Consider the following 10,367-nt stretch of genomic DNA (forward strand, 5'->3'; position numbering starts at 1 on the left):
AAAAAATAATTCATTTAAAGACAACATCACTTAAAGGTAATACTAATAATGCAAGCACAAGCAAACAAGAAAGTGTCAGCTGACATTCTCTCCACTCTTAATAATGAACATTTCAGCCATATTTCAATAAAAAACAATGTTTATCTAAACAGATCTAACAAGAACTTGTCCAAAATTTTAACTGATCTAGAATATTAATTAATTAGGAAACTCAACCTAAGAACACTTTTTACCTTGAGATACACTTACTAATAGTTCGATGTCATCATCATCATAAAAAATTTTTAAAATTAAGCGTGAATTTTCACTTCTGCTTTGTATGTAAAAAGCTGCAAAGACTATTGTTCTCATCACAACAATGAGAAAAGTCCAGAAAAAAGCAAAATCTTAACTTTATTGAACCAATCAGAAAGCTGAGGAAAATAGAGTTATCTGAGTTTGAAAGAGAGATAAACCCTTCTAAGGAGAGATAAAAGACACAAACTCTCTCACCTACAGCAAACTATATGAGAAAAAGCTGTAGGCCACAATACAAGTGGGAAAGAAGGAATCAGTCACATTTTAAAGGAGCTTCCAAAGGCTAAGTGTGGGTTAGTGTGCCAGTCTAGAATAGTGAGGGCACCAAAAGGGAGTTAATACTCATTCACAGACTCCTATCTGTGGACTCTACTGAGTGCTCATGATAAAGACAGTGAGTGGGCCTGCACCCACTGTGCAGGGGTTTGGGTATAGGCCCACCCCGTGTGCTGCCACCAGTGTATGTGAATGCTGTCTAGCAGTATAAGGACAGGACCACCCCACATGCTGCTTGTGCCCATAGGCACCTCCTAAAAGCAGGGGGACTTGCCTGCCTACACTAACATTGCTGCCACCAGCCCCTGCCCACATGTACCACCCAGGAGACTGTGATCCAACACACCCAGCCTGCCACCACCACTGCTGGTGCCTGTGTGCACTGCTTGGTGCTCTGAGGGTTGGCCTGCCACTGCTACTGCCACCACCAACATCACACATGCTGTCTGGGGACCAGAGGACCTGCCCTTCAGGACCTGCCACTGCCAGCACCACGCACAACATCTGGGGGCCCAAGGTTCTGCCCTCCTGAACTTGTCACTGCTGGTGCCCACATATACTACCTTGGCACCTGAGGTCTGGCATGCTCAGCACACCACCACCACCATCACCACTGTTGCCCGAGGACTGGCCCATCTGGCATTTGCATCAACAGCAAAGCGTCACCACAGCCTCCACTAACAACTGCAGCATAAGCCACTGAGGAACTCATAGATGCCACTGATGAGCTGATTACAGCTGAAGAAATCATACAAAGGCTACACTACTACACCCACCAGGAATGAGTGCCAAAATGCCTTTTCCAACCAACACTATAGAGACATCTACAGGAAAAAGTATTTCACTGCAAAAGCCAACTGATAAAACCGGAAGAAGCAACTGTTACAATAAATGTGTAGATATTAAGGTAAGGACATAAAAACATGAAAAAGCAAGAAAACATGACACCTCCAAAGGAACATTATAATTACCAGTAACAGAGCCCAAAGAAAAGGATATCTATGAAATGTCTGGAAAAAACTTCAAAATAATGACATTAGAAAAAGTCAGTGAGATAGGACAACCCAAATGAATGGTACAAAGAAATCAAGGAAAGAATTCATGATCTGAATGGCAAACTCAACAAAATAAATGATGAGGAGCTTAAGGAAGTCCTACATCTGGAAGCAAAAGAACTACATCTACATATATATGAAAACACACAAAAAATAAAACATTGATAAAGCAGACACACAAATGAGAAAAAAGGAGTCAACTGTTATTACTACAAAACAGACCAAATTGTAGAAGTGAACAATAAAACAAAAAATACAAAACAATCAGAAAACAATGAATGAGATGACAATAACATGCTGTCACCTACCAAAAACAACCTTCAATGTAAACAGCTTAAATTCCTCAATTAAAAGCTATAGACTGGCTGCATAGATAAAAAAAAAAAAGGACACAATTGTATTCTGCCTGAAAAACTTACTTCACATGTAAAGACACACATAGATTGAAAGAAAAGGAATAAACAAAAATATTCCACACAAACAGAAGCCAAAAATATGCTTCTGTAGCTATAGTTATATCAGACAAAATAGACTTAAAGTCAAAAAACATAAAAAGGGACAAAAAAGGTCATCATAAAATGATAAAGGGATTAATTAAGCAAGAGGATATAGCAATTGTAAATATACATGTACCTAACACTGGAGTACCCAGGTATATAAAACCAATATTGTTAGAGCTAAAGAGGGAGACTCCAGTATACTAATAGTTGAGGACTTCAACATCTCACTTTCATCATTTCACAGATCTAGACAGAAAACCAGCAAGGAAACATCATACACAATCTGCACTAGAGACTAACCGAAACTGACAGGCATCTACAAGACATTTCATCCAACAGCTGCAGAATGCACATCCTACTCATCAGCACATGGAATATTCTCCAGGATAGACCATATATTAGACCACAAGACAAGTCTTAACAAACTTTTAAAAACCAAAATCATAACAAGTATCTTCTCAGCCCACAATGGAATAAAACTGAAAATCAATAACAAGAGGAACTTTGGAAACTGTACAAATACATGGAAATTAAACAACATGCTCCTAACAATTGGGTCAATAAAGATATTCAGAAGGAAATAAAAAAATTTCGTGAAGCAAATGAAAATGGAAACATGTCCTTTATGCCCATGGATGCCGCCGAGGAAGCATTGTTAAAGTCTCTCATCCCCCTGCAGTCACGTCTAAGTCAGAGTCTCCTAAAGAGCCCTAATAGCTGAGGAAGCTCTTCATTGGAGGGTTGAGTTTTGAAACAACCAACGAGAACCTGAGGAACCATTTTGAGCAATGGGGAATTCACGGGCTGAGTGTTAATGAGAGATTCAAACACCAAGCTCTCCAGGGGCTTTGGGTTTGTCACATATACCACTGTGGAGGTGGATGCAGCCATGAATGCGAGGCCACACAAGGTCGATGGAAGAGTTGTGGAACCAAAGAGAGCTGTCTGAAGAGAAGATTCTCAAAGACCGGGTGCCCACTTAACTGTGAAAAAGGTATTTGTTGGTGGCATTAAAGAAGACAATGAAGAACGTCACCTAAGAGATTATTTTGAACAGTGTGGAAAAATGGAAGTGATCGAAATAATGACTGACTGAGGCAGTGGCAAGAAGAGGGGCTTTGCCTTTGTAGCTTTTGATGACCATGACTCCATGGATAAGACTGTCATTCAGAAATACTATACTATGAATGGCCACAACTGTGAAGTTAGGAAAGCCCTGTCAAAGCAAGAGATGGCTAGTGCTTCATCCAGCCAAAGAGGTCAAAGTGGTTCTGGAAACTTTGGTGGTGGTCACAGAGGTGGTTTTTGGAATGACAACTTTGGTCATGGAGGAAACTTCAATGGTTGTGGTGGTGGCAGTGGAGACGGCTATAATGGATTTGGTAATGACAGAAGCAATTTTGGAAGTGGTGGAAGTTGTAATGATTTTGGCAGTTACAACAATCGGTCTTTAAATTTTGGACCCACGAAGGCAGGAGACTTTGGAGGCAGAAACTCTGGCCCCTATGGTGGTGGAGGCCAATACTTTGCCAAACCATGAAACCAAGGTGGCTATGGTGGTTCTAGTAGCAGCAGCAGCTATGGCAGTGGCAGAAGATTTTAATTACTGCCAGGAAACAAATTTTAGCAAGAGAGGAGAGCTACGGAAGTGACAGGGAAGCTACAGGTTACAACAGATTTGTGAACTCAGCCAAGCACAGTGGTGGCAGGGCCTAACTACTATAAAGAAGACATGTTTGAGACAAATACTCGTGTATGAGCAAAAAACTTGAGGAGGACTGTATTTGTGACTAATTGTATAACAGGTTATTTTAGTTTCTGTTCTGTGGAAAGTGTAAAGCATTCCAACAAAGGGTTTTAATGTAGTTTTTTTATTTATTTATTTATTTTTGAGACAGAGTCTCACTGTGTGACCCAGGCTGGAGTGCAGTGGCACAATCTCAGCTCACTGCAACCTCCGCCTCCCAGGTTCATGCCATTCTCCTGCCTCAGCCTCCCGAGTAGCTGGGACTACAGGCGCCAGCCACTACGCCAGGCTAATTTTTTGTATTTTTAGTAGAGACAGGGTTTCACCGTGTTAGTCAGGATGGTTTCGATCTCCGGACCTCGTGATCCACCCGCCTCAGCCTCCCAAAGTGCTGGGATTACAGGCGTGAGCCACCGCGCCTGGCCAGTTTTTTTTTTTTTTTTTTTTTTCACTCATGCTGTTGATTGCTAAATGTAATGGTCTGATTGTGATGCTGAATATATGCGTCTTTTTAAAAAATGTGCTAAGTTAGTCTACTCTGAAGCCAACTTGGTAAATTTCTCCAACAGTGTGAAGTTAGAATTCCTTCAGGGTGATACCAGGTTCTATTTGGAATTTATGTACAACCTGCTTGGGTGGAGAAGCCATTGTCTTCAGAAACCTTGGTGTAGTTGAACTGATAGTTACTGTTGTGATCTGAAGTTAACCATTAAAACGGATTGCCCAAGCAAAATCATGGAATTATTGGCTATAAAAATGATTGTTGGGGGCTGGGTGTGGTGGCTCAGGCCTGTAATCCCAGCACTTTGGGAGGCCAAGGTGGGTGGATCATGAGGTCAGGAGATAGAGACTACTCTGGCCAACATGGTGAAACACCATCTCTACTGAAAATACAAAAAATTAGCCAGGCGTGGTGGTGGGTGCCTGTAATCCCAGCTACTTGGGAGGCTGAGGCAGGAGAATGGTGTGAACCCAGGAGGCGGAGGTTGCAGTGAGCCGAGATTGTGCCACTGCACTCCAGCCTGGGTGACAGAGCGAGACTCCGTCTCAAAAAAAAAAAAAAAGAAAAAAAAAAGAAAGTTTGTTGGCACATCCTATGCAATATATCTAAATTGAATAATGGTACCAGACAAAATTATAGATGGGAATAAAGCTTGTTTATCATCCATTGTCATGTGTAATCAATAACCCATTTAATTCTCTTGAAAAAAAAAAAAAAGAAAACCCAACTTACCAAAACCAATGGGATACTGCAAAGCATTGCCAAAAGGGAATTTTATAGCAATAAATGCCTACACCAAAAAAGTAGAAAGATTTCAAATAAACAACCAATTATGCACCTCAATAAACTAGAAAAGCAAGAGCAAACCAGACTCAAAATTAGTAAAAGTAAAGAAAAGATAAAGATCAGAGCAGAACAAAATGAATAGGGACAAAAAAAAGAAAAAAAGAATCAACTGAACAAAAAGTTGGCTTTTGAAAAGATAAACAAAATTCATAAACTGCTAGTTAGACCAACAAAAAAAGAGAGAAGACCCAAACAAACACAATCAGAAACCAGAAGACCTTACAACTGTTACCACAAAAATACAAAGATCATTGACAACTATTACAAACAATGACCAATGATGTGGCTAACAAACTGCAAAACCTAAAGAATATGAATAAATTCTTGGGCAAGCACAACATACCAAGATTGAACAAGGAAGAAATAAAAAACCTGAAAAGAACAATAATGGATAATGAGATTGAATCAGTAATAAAAGATTTTTCCGTAAAGGGAAGACCAGGACTGGATGGCTTTACTACCAAACCTGTAAAGAACTAACACCAATTCTTCTCAAATTGTTGCAAAAATAGAGGAGGGAATTCTTTCTAAATCATTCTACAAGGACAGCATTACCCTGATACCAAAACCAGAAAAGGATACAACAATAGCAACAACAACAAAAACCAGTGGTATGAAACACACTGGTTTTGGTAAATTGTGTTTCCACTTTCATTTGCTTCAAGAAATTTTTTTATTTCCTTCTGAATATCTTTATGGACCCAATTGTCATTTAGGAGCATGTTGTTTAATTTCCATGTATGTGTGCAATTAAAAAAAAAAAGGAAACAGACCGATATCCCATAGATGCAAAACTCCTTAATAAAATACTAGCAAAACAAACAACACATCAAAAAGATAAGACACCATAATCAAGTGGGATTTATCTCAGGGATGCAAAGATGTTTTAATATAGGCAAATCAATGAATGTGATATATCACATCAACAGAATAAAAGACAAAAACCATATGATAATCACAATAGATGCAAAAAAATCATTTTATAAAATTCAACATGTCTTCATGATTAAAAACTCTCAACAAATTAGGCACTGATGGAACATACTTCAACATAATAAGGCCATATATGACAAACCTACACCTAACATTACATTAAATGAGGAAAAGCTAAAAGCCTATTCTCTAGGAACTGGAACAAAACAAGGATGTCCACCTTTCACCACTCTTATTCAACATAGTACTGGAAGTCCTAGCTAGACCAACCAAAAAACAGAAAAATAAAAGGCATCTAAGTTAGAAAAGAGGAAGTCAAATTATCTTCCTTTGCAAATGACATAATCTTATATCACGAGAAACCTGAAGAATCCACCAAAAAACTCTTAGAACTGATAAACAGATTCAGTAAAGTTGTAGGATACAAAATCAACATACAAAAATCAGTAGTGTTTCTATACACCAATAACAAACTAGCCGAAAAGGAAATCAAAAAAGCAATCCCACTTACGATAGCTACAAAAAATAAAATACCTAGGAATGAATTTAATGAAGGATATGAAAGACCTCTACAACAAAAACCACTGATGAAAGAGATTGAAGAGGACACAAACAAATGGAAAGACATCCCACGCTCATGGATCAGAAGAATTACTATTGCTAAAATGGCCACAATACACAAAACAATCTATGTATTTAATGCATTCCCTATCAAAATACCAGTGACATTCTTCACATAAATAGAAAAGAATTCTAAAATTTGTGTGGAACCACAAAAGACCTCAAATAGCCAAAGCAATCCTAAGCAAAAAGAACAAAGCTGGAAGCATCATACTACCTTACTTCAAAATATACTACAAAGCTATAGTAACCCAAACAGCACAGTATTAGTATAAAAATCAATACATAGGCCAAAGGAACAGAACAGAGAACCCAGAAATAAATCCGCATATTTACAGCCAATTGATTTTTGACTAAAGTGCCACAAACATACACTGGGGAAAGAACACCTTCTTCAATAAATGGTGCTGGGAAAACTGGATATCCACATGCAGAAGGATGAAACTAGACCCTTGTCTCTCACCATATACAAAAGTCAACTTAAAATGGATTAAAGACTTAAAGATAAGATCCAAAAGAAAACATAGGGGAAATTCTATAGGACATTGGACTAGGTGAAGATTTTATGGATGAGCCTTTATTTTTTAATTTTTAAAATTTTTTAGACCTGGGGTCTCCTCTGTTGTCCAGGCTGGAGTGCAGTGGCATGATCATGGCTCACTGCGGCCTTAAGCTCCTGGGTTTGGGTGATCCTTCCACCTCAGACTCCTGAGTAGATGAGACTACAGGCGCACAACACCATGCTCAGCTAATTTTTTTTTTTTTTTTTTTTTTTTGTAGAGACAGGGTCTCACTATGTTGCACAGGCTGGTCTCAAACTCCTGTCCTCAAGTGATCTTCCAACCTCAGCCTCCTGAGGCACTAGAATTACAGACATGAGCCACCATGCCCTGCTGTAACTAAGACTTTAAATCACCGGCAAGAAAAACAAAAACAGACAAATAAGACTATATTAAGCTAAAAAGGTTCTGCACTGCAAAGGAAACAATTGATAAAGAGACAACTCTTACAATGGGAGAAAATATTTGCAAACTATTCATCTGACAAGGAACTGATATCTAGAATATACAAGGAACTCAACTCAACAGCAACAAAACAAAACAAAACAAAACAAAAGCCAGTAATCCCATTAAAAAGTGGGCAACAGATGTGAATAGACATTTCTCATAAGAAGACATACAAATGGCCTACAGACATGTGAAAAAATGTTCAACATTGCTAATCAAATTGTCAAAAAGACAAAAAATAACAAGCATTGATGATGATGTGGAAAAAAGGGAATCATACGCTGTTGGTGAAAATGTCAATTAGTATAGCCATTATGGAAAACAGCATGGCAGTTTCTCAAAAAATTAAAAATTGAACTACCATATGATCCAGTAATCCCACTACTGGGAATGTATTCAAAGGAAAATAAATCAGTATATCAAAGGAATACCTGCACCTCCATGTTTATTTCGGCACTAGTCAGAATAGCCAAGATACGGAATCAACCTAGTGTCCATGAATAAATAAAGAAAATGCGGTGTATATACAATGGAATACTATTCAGCCATAAAAAGAATAAAAACCTATAATTTGCAGTAACATGGATGGAACTGGAGGGCATTATGTTAAGAGAAATAAACCAGGCACAGAAAGACAGTTATTGCATGTTCTTACAGCATATGCAGGAACTAAGAGTTGATCTCATGGAGTTAGAGATTAGAATGATGGTTACCAGAGGCTGGGAAAAGGTAGAGGTATGAAAAGAGGTTGGTTAATGGATAAAAACATACAGTTAGAGAGAAGGAATAAGTTCTAGCATTTGACAGCACAGTGGGGTGACTATAGTTACTAATAACTTATTGTCTATTTCAAAACATCTACCAGAGAAGATTTGAAATGTTCCCAACACAAAAAAATGATAAATATTTGAAGTGATGGATATTCTAAACACCCTGACTTGATCATTACACATTATATGCATGTATCAAAATATCACATGTACCCAATGAATATGTACAGTTATTGTGTATCAATTAAATCAGGAAGAAAAGACTATGGGTGTAGCAGGTATACAGAAAGTAACTGGTAGGTCTGTGTGGCCAGACACAAAACACCATACACTTCCCTCCCCAGACTCTTTTCTCATGTGAAGCAAAAGCTTTAAAATTCTGGAAGAGTGGCAGCAAAGACTGTTGCCCAAAGCCCAGGAAAAGATGCATTATGGAGAGGGGTTAGGGGTATAAGAAAAGGCTATCTCTGGGGAGATGCACAAAATCATCTTGGACCTAACATCTCAAACTGATATAAGGCAGAGGTTTTCTACCACTAGGAAAGGTGAAGAAAACTCTTGTTCAAGATCAACTATTATTAATACAAAGCAGAATTTGGCTGCCACAAGATGGAGTGACAGGAATGCAGAGAGAGGCCCAATTTCAGAGGCCCTCCCTAAGACATAGACTGGAGTAGAACAACAGATAAATCCATTTACCCTGAACACAAAACCTGGCAAAAAGTAACAAGCAACAGTAGTCTAAGACTGGGGATGGGGAAAATCCATGGTGAGAGATCTTCCCTGTGGTATAGGCATTCAGGAAAGCTGAAAGCTGATGGTAGAGCAATAAACCTGAGAGAAGACTCTGGCATACCAGCGTCCACTCTAAGCAGCCCACCAATGGAAGAATTAGAAGCCTGTGGTGCACTGATGGTAAACATAGCAACAACAAAACCTAAACCTAGCTCAACTCCTGACAGATTGAGTCAATTCTCCACATTAATGGCCTTACACAAGAAGAGTCATTCTCATTTTCCACTGTTAACAATATTTACCCCCGTCTCTACTGTTCATGCAAAGTCTGGCATTCGCTCAAAAATTACATTACACACACACACACACACACACACTACCTACTATCAAGAAACAATGAAGTCAACATCCAATACCCAGATGTTGAAACTAGCATACAGGAACTTTATAATAACTATGATTAATATGTGAAAGGATATAGTAGAAAAGGTAGCATGTATAAAAGATGGGGAATTTCTCTCATCTTTTTGAGAAGAAGAAACATGTATAAAAGATAAGGAATTTCTCCCATCTTTTTCAGAAGAAGAAGCACATATAAAAGATACGGAATTTCTCCCATCTTTTTCAGAAGAAGACATCTTTCTTCTGAAATTCCCCATCTTTTATACATGCTACCTTTTCTACTGTATCCTTTCACATATTAATCATAGTTATTGTAAAGTTCCTGCATGCTAGTTTCAACATCTGGGTATTGCTAGAAATTAAAACTTAATATTGGCCAGGCGCGGTGGCTCGTGCTGTAATCCCAGCACTTTGGGAGGCCGAGGCAGGTGGATCGTCTGAGGTCAGGAGTTCGAGACCAGCCTGGCCAACATGGTGAAACCACTTCTCTACTAAAAATACAAAAATTAGCCAGGTGTGGTGGTGGGTGACTGTAATCCCAGCTACCTGGGAGGCTGAGGCACGGGTGCTTGAACCTGGGAGGTGGAGGTTGCAGTGAGCTGAGTCATGCCATTGCACTCCCTCCTGGGCAACAAGAGCAAAACTCCATCTCAAAAACAAAAACCAACCAAACAAA

At 38.8% G+C, this 10,367-nt stretch overlaps 1 pseudogene; it reads left to right on the top strand.

Moving 5' to 3' along the window:
• The window catches only part of LOC115837574, a 56,959-nt pseudogene extending 53,228 nt beyond the window's left edge, over positions 1 to 3,731 (top strand).
• Positions 3,732 to 10,367: the final 6,636 nt, after the last annotated feature.

Source organism: Nomascus leucogenys, chromosome 12, assembly GCF_006542625.1.
Source record: "Nomascus leucogenys isolate Asia chromosome 12, Asia_NLE_v1, whole genome shotgun sequence".
In the NCBI taxonomy this organism is placed as follows: Eukaryota; Metazoa; Chordata; class Mammalia; order Primates; family Hylobatidae; genus Nomascus; species Nomascus leucogenys.